The following is a 9,572-nucleotide window of genomic DNA, read 5'->3' as shown; positions in this document are numbered from 1 at the left end:
GAAGGATCTGGAAGACAGAGGAGAGTGGAATCAGAGACAGGTCTGGGGAGGGTAAAAAGAGGGCTTTGGGGGATGGGCAGCCTTAGGTTTGACCCTGACTCCGACGGCTGCAGGTTCATGGAGTCAGAACTGCCCTTCTTTGAACTTTGGTTCTGTTCTGTTTGAGCCCTGTCTGCTGACTGGGGCAACGGCCTCATAAGGTGGCCGTGAGGATGGAGCGAGCACATGACCGTGCCCAGCCCGGCACAAGGCACGCGTCATCTCAAATCGTCTGAGCTGAGGGCTGCGGCCCCGAGCCATCGGCATAACCTCCCAACACGGCCACCTCTGCCCAGCTGCACACCCTTGGGCTCCTTACGGGACCGCTCCTCCCCCCCGCAGACTTCCATTCTCGCGATTTCCCCCGCAAGACACCCGTGCCAGGCTCCCCACGTGCCAGGCTCCCGCCAGCCATGGTTCTCTCGTCATGACTGACGTTGCTGTCGAACTCTGGCTCTGGACAGAGAATAGCACGGAGGCAGTGAGCCTCCCTGGGAAAGTTTATTTCCATGGAAAGTACAGTTCAGATGAGTGGAGACTCTGGCCTTGATTCATCCTCCCCCACACTCACTCAGAAGTGGGAGAGAAGAGCCTGTCGATGAAGAGGGAACTGGCTGTAAGCAGAGGGGACATAAGTCATCCGCCCAAGCACACTGCTCTTGGAAGCTGCCCTTCTCTTTCCATGGGGGAAAAGCCTCTGGATTAGTCAGAGTTCTCTAGAGAAACAAAACCAGAGAAAATACAAAATTCTATCTAAGTAGTTCTGTATATAAATATATAGATATCCTATATGTGATATGTATCACATATCACTTATGATATATATCTGATGTGATATAGATTAACATAGAGACATATAGATATAGAGTATATGATATAGATATCACATATACCTATCTCTATCTCTATGGATCTATCTACTTCTTAGGAGGGAGAGGGAGAAAAATAAGTTTATTATAAGAAATTGGCTAATGCGTTATGGAGGCTGAGAAGTCCCATGACCTGCTGTCTGCGAGGTGGAGCCTAGGAGAGCTGCAGGTGTAGTTCCAGTTCAAGGGCAGAAGACGATCGTCCCAAATCAAAATCAGGAAGAGAGAGGGAATTCACCCCTCCTCCACGCTGTTTTTTTTGTTTTGTTTTGTTTTGTTTTGTTTTTGCTCCATTCTGGCCCTCAGGGGCTGGTGAGGCCCACCCATGTGGGGGAGGGGAGCGCCACCGGCCCAACTCGGTCTACCCTTTCAGATGTTAATCTCATCCTTAAACACCCTCCCAGACACACCCAGAAATAATGTTGAACCAAACATCTGGGCTCCCAGTGGCCCTGTCCAGCTGACACATAAAATTAAATATTGCAGGGTGCCTGGGTGGCCCGGTAGTTAAGCACCGACTCTTGGTTTTGGCTCAGGTTATGATCTCATGGTTTGTGAGTTCTAGCCCCACGTCGGGCTCTGCGGTAACGGCACAGAGCCTGCTTGGGATTCTGTCTCCCTCTCTCTCTGCCCCTCCCCCTCCCCCCCTCTCGCTCTCTCTCAAAAACAAATAAACATTTATATAAATCAATCAATCAATCAATATCACAGCCTCCATGAGGGGTTGAAGAGAGCAGAGGGGAGATTAGGCCTATTTCTGTGTCGTGTCCAAATTCACGTCCCCCAGAACCTCAGAATGTGACTTTATTTGAAAACAGGGCCTTGAGATGAGCTCAGACAGGATTAGGGTGGGCCCTACACCCAATGACAGTGTCCGTCCAAGACTCAGAAACCAGGCCCTTGAAGACAGAGGCAGAGATTGAAGTGATGGTCCACATGGTCCACAGCCACAGGCTGTGTGGGGCCACCAGAAGCTGGGAGAGGCCAGAAAGGATTTTCCCTTCAAGCTCTCAGAGGAGCTGCCATCTTGATTTTGAACTTGGGGCCTCCAGAACGGTGCGGGTAAACAATGACTATTATTACCGTCTGTGGTCGTTTGTCAGAGCAGCCACAAGAAACGAATACACCCTCAAAGCGTGCATCCTTGGTCCCATTTTACAGATGGGGAAACCAAGGCCCACAGAGAGAAAAGTCCATCGTCCAAAATCACACAGGTGGTTGGAAGTGAAGGCGGGGCTCAAAGGCAGATCTGGGTGAGGACCTCACCCACAGCCTGTACCACTGAGGTCGCCCAGAGGGACATCCAGGAGGGGGGAGCCACCGTGAACACAGGAAAAAACCAAATGAGGGCTCCCTCGGCCGCCTGGCTGGGGGTCCAGGAGGCCTCCGGAAATTCCTTTTCCAAGCCTGCTTCCCAGGGAGAGAGCTGAAGAGAACCCTGGGGAAGGACGCTGGGAGAAAGGATCTCTGGTCACAGCTGGTTTGACCAGAACGCTCTTCCTGTCTGGGAGCTGCCCTGACCTTGGTGTGGGCAAGAAGCCCCTTAGCCTGCCCTGGGGGTGCAGAGCCTCACCCTAGGTGCAGGCCGGGCAGGCGTCAGGGGACATGAACCTGAGTGAGCCCTCCCCTCCATTTTGCGGCGCCTGCACCCCAGTCCCGGCCTGCCCCGGGGGAGTAATTCATCTGGGAACACGAGGCCCCCAGGGCACGAGCAGCTAGGGAAGGGGGGCTGTGGAGCACACAGACCTGGGTTTAAATCCTGCACTTGGCCACTTGCGAGCTGGGTGACCGTGGAAGGGTCTGTTCTCTTACTCAAACTCAGTTTTCTCATCTATAAAATGGGGCTGTAACAGGATAAAACTTACCCCATAGGCTGTTGTGGGGACTAAATGAGAGTCTGCAGATAAAGTGCTGGCACTCAGTGATATTTGTTGGCTACTGTCACCGTGTGTTTGCAGCTCGGAAAGAGGAAATTAGGGGGGTAGCGGCGTGAGTGACAGCTGCATCTGGGAGCGGCTCAAAGGTGGCCTGCCAAGCCCGTGGGCTGATGGAGATGCATCTTCGGCGTTAACGGTTCGTGGTAATTTCTGGTTTAAGGAAAACCCAGACTCATTGGGAAATTTCATAGCCCTTTATGGGGAGCCGCACCTGCCAGCCTCTTCCTCCCGTGCGGACAAGCACCATTAAAGGTCCTGTGGTCACCATCCGGGACGTCCCCTGGTGGAGGAGCACTGGAGACCGAATCCCAGGCTCCCCCCACAGTCAGCTCTGAGGACGCAAGCTGGTCACGGCCCAGAGTCCTGCTGTTTGCGTCTGAGCCCGAGAGGACGTTGAGCTGGGTCTCTGGCGATAAGGACAGGTCGGGTTGAGTAACCCAATCTGTTCCTTATCCAAGCAACCGATCTTTTCTGAAGTTCCGCTTCGGTCTGAGGGGGAGGCTCCTACTCCGACCACCGTGGGTTCACAGCTCTCCGGGCAGAGACCCCACCACGGCCTTGGGGTGAAGGAAACAGGCAGCATCTCATGTGAGTTTCCAACTTTTCCTTTCTGAGCCCGCTGATTTGCCCCCGTCCCTGATTCCCACCTCAGAGACGGGCTTACATCCAATGCGAGGGGCAGGCTCAAGGCTTCTATTTGGGGTCCTTCTTCTTCAAGGGCAGGGGTGCCCATCTGCCCAAGGNGCTCCTGACTTGACGTTCACACTTCTCCATTAGCATCATTATCACATGAATAAGGAGAGCACGTACCATTTATTGAGCTGTTACTATGTACCAGGCGCTGCGCTTTCCTTTCGTTATCTCATTCAGACACAATAACCCGAGGAGAGGAGGATTGTATGGATGAGCGTAAACCGTTTGACAGGAGAAGAGAATTTTACTGAGAGGGTGAACTGCCTGACCCAGGTGCTCATCTGGGGAAACAGCGTTTGAATACGAGTCTGCTTGACTTTGCATTCCCGGCCCTTAACGTCCCAATAAATTATACTGTACTTTAGTCACCAGCAGACTTGTCTCCTCCATCTCAACTTTGGGTCCTCGTTCTCCCAGGGTATAGGATTTTTGAGAGCAGGGGGGAACAGCTATTACTTTTAAAAAGAAATTGTATAAACTTACAACTAACTATATTACAAACAAAGGAAATAAATACTCAAAATCCCTCAATTAATTTACACAGTTTTCTGCTATCTGCGCTTTGGGGATTACTTCTATTCAGTCTGTATGATGGTAACACCAGACAGCGGCATATGCTACAGTGTATCTCTTCCCAACTCTGTTCGGCAACCTCATATTGGCAGCCTGAAATTGGCCATGGTGAGAGTATTTGCACCATGGTAATCGGCAAATGCTACAAACCGGGGTTTCCTCGAGAGACGGCTGCTTATTACACATTTATCTGCACACCACTAATCACGACCTTGGTGGGAGGGATTATAATCTCCTTGTAACGAATGAAGCAGTTGTAGCTCAGGCATGCGAAGTGATTTGCCCAAGTGGTGGGCCAGGATTTGATCCCAGTCCGCGCCATTTCCACTGCACTGATAAATCTTCAGGTCTGCTGAAGACAGGAAAAAACAAAAAACCAAAAAACCCCAAAAAACCAGAAGCTCACTCCTTCTCAACCTTACCCAACCCCCAGCTGCTGCCCTGTGTTTGGTGAGTAGAAGCAGCAAGTGGTCAGAGACGAGACTCCAGCCTTGCAGAAGGCCTCCGATTTGATTTGGAGAGCAGGCTAAGTCCTTGGCCTTGGGGAAGGTGAGAGAGTGAGATGAAAGAGACAGGTTCAAGGCTGAAACCAAGTGAAATCTCATTCCGCTCACGTGAGCGAATATTCAGGAGCTACTGCTAAGTTGGCTCAATTAGAAGTAATTTCAGCTTTAGCACCTCTTCGAGGGTTATTTAAAGAAGACTGAAAAATTAAGCTTGCATTTATCCCAAGAATAAAATAACATTCCTGCCCACCCGGCCTCAAACCAAGCCGCTTTTTCCCCAGTGAGCTGACTTGAGCTGCGGTTCTGAACTCCGTGGACCCGGAACAGTTTACTGCTTCTTCCAGTTACACATATATTTTTATGTAGATTCAAAGTCCCTCTTGTGAAAGAAACGCAAGCTCAGCAAACATCAGAAAAGCCTGAAACTCGTGGGTTGGTAAACACCGTTTGTTCTGTCTTTATGAGGGCAGAAGACTTACCCTGTGTGCCCTAGAGGGGACATGATCCTTACTCCTGGGGATTTTATAATCTCGTTTGGGAATTTGAAGGCCGGCATATGCTAAATGGTTGAAGAACGGTCAAGAGAGAAATGCCGTTCTAAACCAAATAGGGAGAGCCTGCCCTTCAACAGCCATTATTAGGGACACACAAGCTAAACCACACTTAGAAATCACTTTTATAAACTTTCAAACTAGTAACGTTGAGAGAAAGTAACGTTGAGGACCCCGACGACAATGCTGCAGAAAATTTGGCGAGTTGGACATTCTTTCATCCAGGGTACACAGTACAGTCTTGTAGGAACAAGCCAGGTAGATGACATGATGCCCACGTAGGTGATCAGTACAGAGACCCCTAGTTGTTTCAGAGAGGACTTTGCTCTTTGTGCATGTTGAAGCCATCCTTCCTTCTTTGGTAAAAGCACCCCAGTATTCCTTGGGGGCATCACTCCCTTGGCTTTCCATCCTCGTAGTTTGGGCTGATTTCACCTCTGACTAATATAGGCGTGTGGTAGAGGGTCTTCCAAGATGGCCCCATGATCCCTCTCACTTGGTATCTACACCCTTGAGTGATCCTTTCCTCCTGAGTGTGGGCTGGCCCTATGAATTGGCTTCAGATCCATAGAACACAGAGACAGTAATGAGATGTTGCCTCTGTGATTTAATTATAAGCGATGGTGATCTCCATCTTGCTCGTGGACTATCTCTGTTGCTCTCTCAGCATGCACGTTCTGAGGAAATAAGTTGCCACGTGGGAGGGCCCATGTGGCAAGAACTAAGGGCAACCTCCAGCCAAGGTAATTATGCCAGTGAGGATCTCAGGCCCTCAGTCTAACGTCCCACGAGGAACCGAATCCTGCTAACAACCACTGAGTGCATTTGCAAGTGGATGCTTTCCCAGTTGAGCCTTCAGATGAGACTATGGACCCAGGACCAACACCCGGAGAGCAGCCTTGTGAGAGAATGTGAAGCAGAGGAGCCGGCTAAGCTGTGCCTGGATTCCTGACCCACAGAAATTATGGGATAACAAAGGTGAATTGTTTTAAACTGCTAACCTTGGGAGTAACTTGTTATGCAGCAATCGATAGCTAATATAGGGCGAATACGTGACCTAGGTCTAACCAGAGCATTGCATCCCCGTAGCCACAGTGAATTAGCTCAAGGATGTCTGTGCGATTCAATCAGAGACAATCAGAGCTGATCCTGAGACTTCTGTAAGATCAGAGGGGAAAGAGATGTTCTGTCCCTTAGTCTCAGGACTGGGAGCTGCCCAAAGGTTACCTTCTGAAGACGAGCGACCTGAGAATGAAACAACACAGCACCATGAAATAGAGATTCCAGGCCCTGATGACGTTGTCTGAGCCCCTGGATCCAGCCTTGCCTGAAGCTTTACCTATGGAAGTTTTAGTTATATAATCTAATAAATACTGTTTACTGCTTAAGTCATTTTCTGTGGGGGTTCTGTTATTTATTAAAGCCTCTATTAAAACCTCTTTTAGGGGCACCTGGGTGGCTCAGTCATCTGACTCTTGGTTTCGGCTCAGGTCATGATCTCACGGTTGATGGGTTCGAGCCCCATGTCAGGCTCCATGTGCAGAGCCTGCTTGGGATTCTCTCTCTCTCTGTGCCCCACTCCTGCTTGCACTCTCTCAATCTCTCTCTCAAAATGAATAAATAAGCTTAAAAGAAACCCTCTTTTAGTCATTCATTTAATAGGTATTCATTGAGTTTTATACATGCTGGGAGCTCTGGGGGTATAAGGATTAGAATTAGTTATTCAACCTGGTCTCAAGGGATTAGGGCTACATATGTAACCATAACATCCACTTAAAAACATAAGATCTTCAATTTCAGGGATACCATCCATTATCCCCGTTTGCATCCTCAACATCTAACACTCAGCAGATGCTCTATAAATGTCTGCTGGTCCTAAAAGTATGTATCAAGTGCTCTAGAAGTGCAGAGAAGAGAAATCACTTTCAAGGAGGACTAAAAAAAGCTTCACAAAGAAGAAATTTGAGCCACTAGGTTTGAAAGGATGAGCTGGACAGAGTTTGCAGGGTTGTGGGAGAGGGTGTTCTAGGCAAGGGAAGCAGCAGGAGCCTGGAAAAGCATGACGTGTATGGATCACATCGACGGGAGTATGGGGTAGATGAAGGGCTAAGAAAGCAAGACGGGGTCGGATCTTAGATGGTCTTGAATAATAGGTGTATAGTGATCTAGCGCCATGTTACAAACCATCGCCAAACTTAGTGGCTCCTAGTAATAAACACTGGTTATCCCAGTCTCTGTGAGTCAGTAATTCAGGGGCAGCTTGGAGGGGGGGTGGGGCTAGTTCCGGTTCAGGTTCTCTTATAGCACGTAGTCACTTGAAGGCTAGACTGGGGCTGGAGAATCTGCTTCCAAGATGGCGCACTCATGTGCCTGCCAAATTGGTGCTAGCCGTTGGCAGGAGGTCTCAGTTCCTCACAATGTGGACCAGCCACCCGTAAGGCTCGTTGAGACTCCGTACGACACAGTGTCTGGCTTCCCGCCAAGTGAGCGCTCCAAGAGAGAGCGTGGGTTAGAAGCCACGATGTCATGTACGACCAGCCTTAGAAGTCACATCCATCCTTTCCCCAATATGCAGCTCAGTACTTTCAGTCTGGCGAAGGGGCTGCAGTGGTACTCAAGGACGGGTGTGACCCCTAAGAGTCAGGGATCACTAGATGCCATCTTGGTGCCTGGCTGGCACGATTAATAATCAGTTCTGTATTTGCATATCACAGAAAACACCACTAATGGTGGCTTAAGCTATATGAATCTTTACTATTTCTTTAACATAACGTTAAGGCACATGGTCCCGCTATTGTCAGGGCTCAACATACCATAGTCTAGTTTTTACTTTTTCCCTCTGTCATTCTCAAACTATTGACCACGTCTTGTTCTCATGGTTACAATAGAGCTGCCACGGCACCCGACATTCCACCCTCCCAGGACAGCCAAATGCAGAATACGAGGAAGAGCTAGGAGTTACTCTCATGCAATTCTTTTTCTTTGGGAAAGAAAATCTTTCCAAGACTCCCCCGCCCCCAGACTTCTTTTTACATTTGTTTGGCCAGAACTGGGTCACCTTCCCAGCCCTCGACCAATCACTGACAAAGAGGAACAGTAATGCCTTAAAAAAAAAAATATAGACCTAGCCCATTTTCTGGGCCCGGACAGGTTGCTGTCCTGAGCATCATCAGGGGAATTTATCAATAAAGAAGAGAGAAGGGGTCACCAGGTGAGTGACTCAGCGTGTCTATGGCCATAATGATGATTATCTTAACTCACAGTTTTTTGGCAGCTCACAAAACCCACCAGGCTTTGCCCTCATGCGCTTTGCTTGCATTAACTCATTCGATCTTCGCCATCAGCGTTCGAGAGATGTTCTAGTAGGTACCCATTGCTCATGGGTTGAATTATACCCTCCCCCCAAGTTCCTACGGTGAAGTCCTAACCCCCAGGACCTCTGTTGTTTGGAGGTGGGGTCACTGCAGGTATAATCAATTAAGTTGAAGTCATTAGGGTGGGCCCTGCCTCAGTATGACTGGTGTCCTTCTAGAAATGGTAAATTTGGACACACGCAGAGATGCACACAGAGGGAAGAGGCCCTTCCCTCCACTGCCCTCAGCAGGGAGCAACCTCACCACCACTCTGACTTCCAACTTCTGGCCTCCAAACCGGTGAGACAATACATTTCTGTGTTGAAGCCGCCCATTCAGAGGAACAAAGTTCCGCAGTGACAGGTCACAGCAGCCCTAGCAAACGCACTCACCAGTTCAGAGACGAATGGCTGGGAAAGTTGAGTAAATTTCCCAGGCAGCGAGTCCCACCCAGGTCTCTCTGGCCCCGAGCCCAGGGTCTTAACCATTATTCTCCAATGGACGCGGCCGTGGGGAGCCAGAGAAAGTTTGAGCGGGAGAGTAAGCCCATCGGAACCATTCAAGCCCTGTTTCGGGGGCCACGTCATCCTTTTTGGAGCCGAGAATGTTCCTTTTTGTGTCTGTCATCAATCTCTTTTACTCCAGGCTCACTGCCTCTGGCCTGGTTTCTAGGAGACAGGCAGAATCCCTCCCCTCCTAGAGCCCTCCTCGTAAAACCCCCGTGCGGACAAGAAGTAGGTAATTAAGTCTCTTCCTTTCTAGGACTCGTGGTCTCAGTCTTTGATCTTTCCTTCTTCCTCTGCCCTGAAGCCTCCCCAGCTACTGGAGGAGGTGTGGCCAGGGTGTGAGGAGGGCCGGGCAAGGGGAAGTGTGTAGAGTACCCAGCACTGACCCAGGGCCAGGGGGTAAGAAGGGGCACCGGCCCCCAGACTGACCTGCCATGCACGGTGTGGCCACGGCGAGCCCCGAACACCCGACCGCTGAGCGAGGGACAGTGATGCCCTCTTTGCTCCTTCTGTCCGAAACCACTTAATAGCTTGGAGGCTCTATT

The 9,572-nt window shown here is 49.9% G+C and overlaps 1 long non-coding RNA gene across 2 annotated transcripts; it reads left to right on the top strand.

Annotated features, from left to right (window-relative positions):
- The first annotated feature begins 3,209 nt into the window (after window positions 1–3,209).
- Window positions 3,210–6,681, top strand: LOC144233152 (uncharacterized). 2 transcript variants are annotated; one of them, XR_013335612.1, is made up of 3 exons: window positions 3,210–3,433; window positions 5,836–6,146; window positions 6,258–6,681. It is a non-coding gene; the product is annotated as an uncharacterized LOC144233152 (long non-coding RNA). The 2 variants fall into 2 exon arrangements; XR_013335613.1 differs by having other exon boundaries at window positions 3,211–3,433; window positions 6,366–6,681.
- Window positions 6,682–9,572: the final 2,891 nt, after the last annotated feature.

The sequence above is a fragment of the Crocuta crocuta genome, unplaced genomic scaffold (genome assembly GCF_008692635.1).
Source record: "Crocuta crocuta isolate KB4526 unplaced genomic scaffold, BGI_CrCroc_1.0 scaffold339, whole genome shotgun sequence".
Taxonomy (NCBI): domain Eukaryota; kingdom Metazoa; phylum Chordata; class Mammalia; order Carnivora; family Hyaenidae; genus Crocuta; species Crocuta crocuta.
This window is presented reverse-complemented; position numbering and strand designations above follow the sequence as displayed.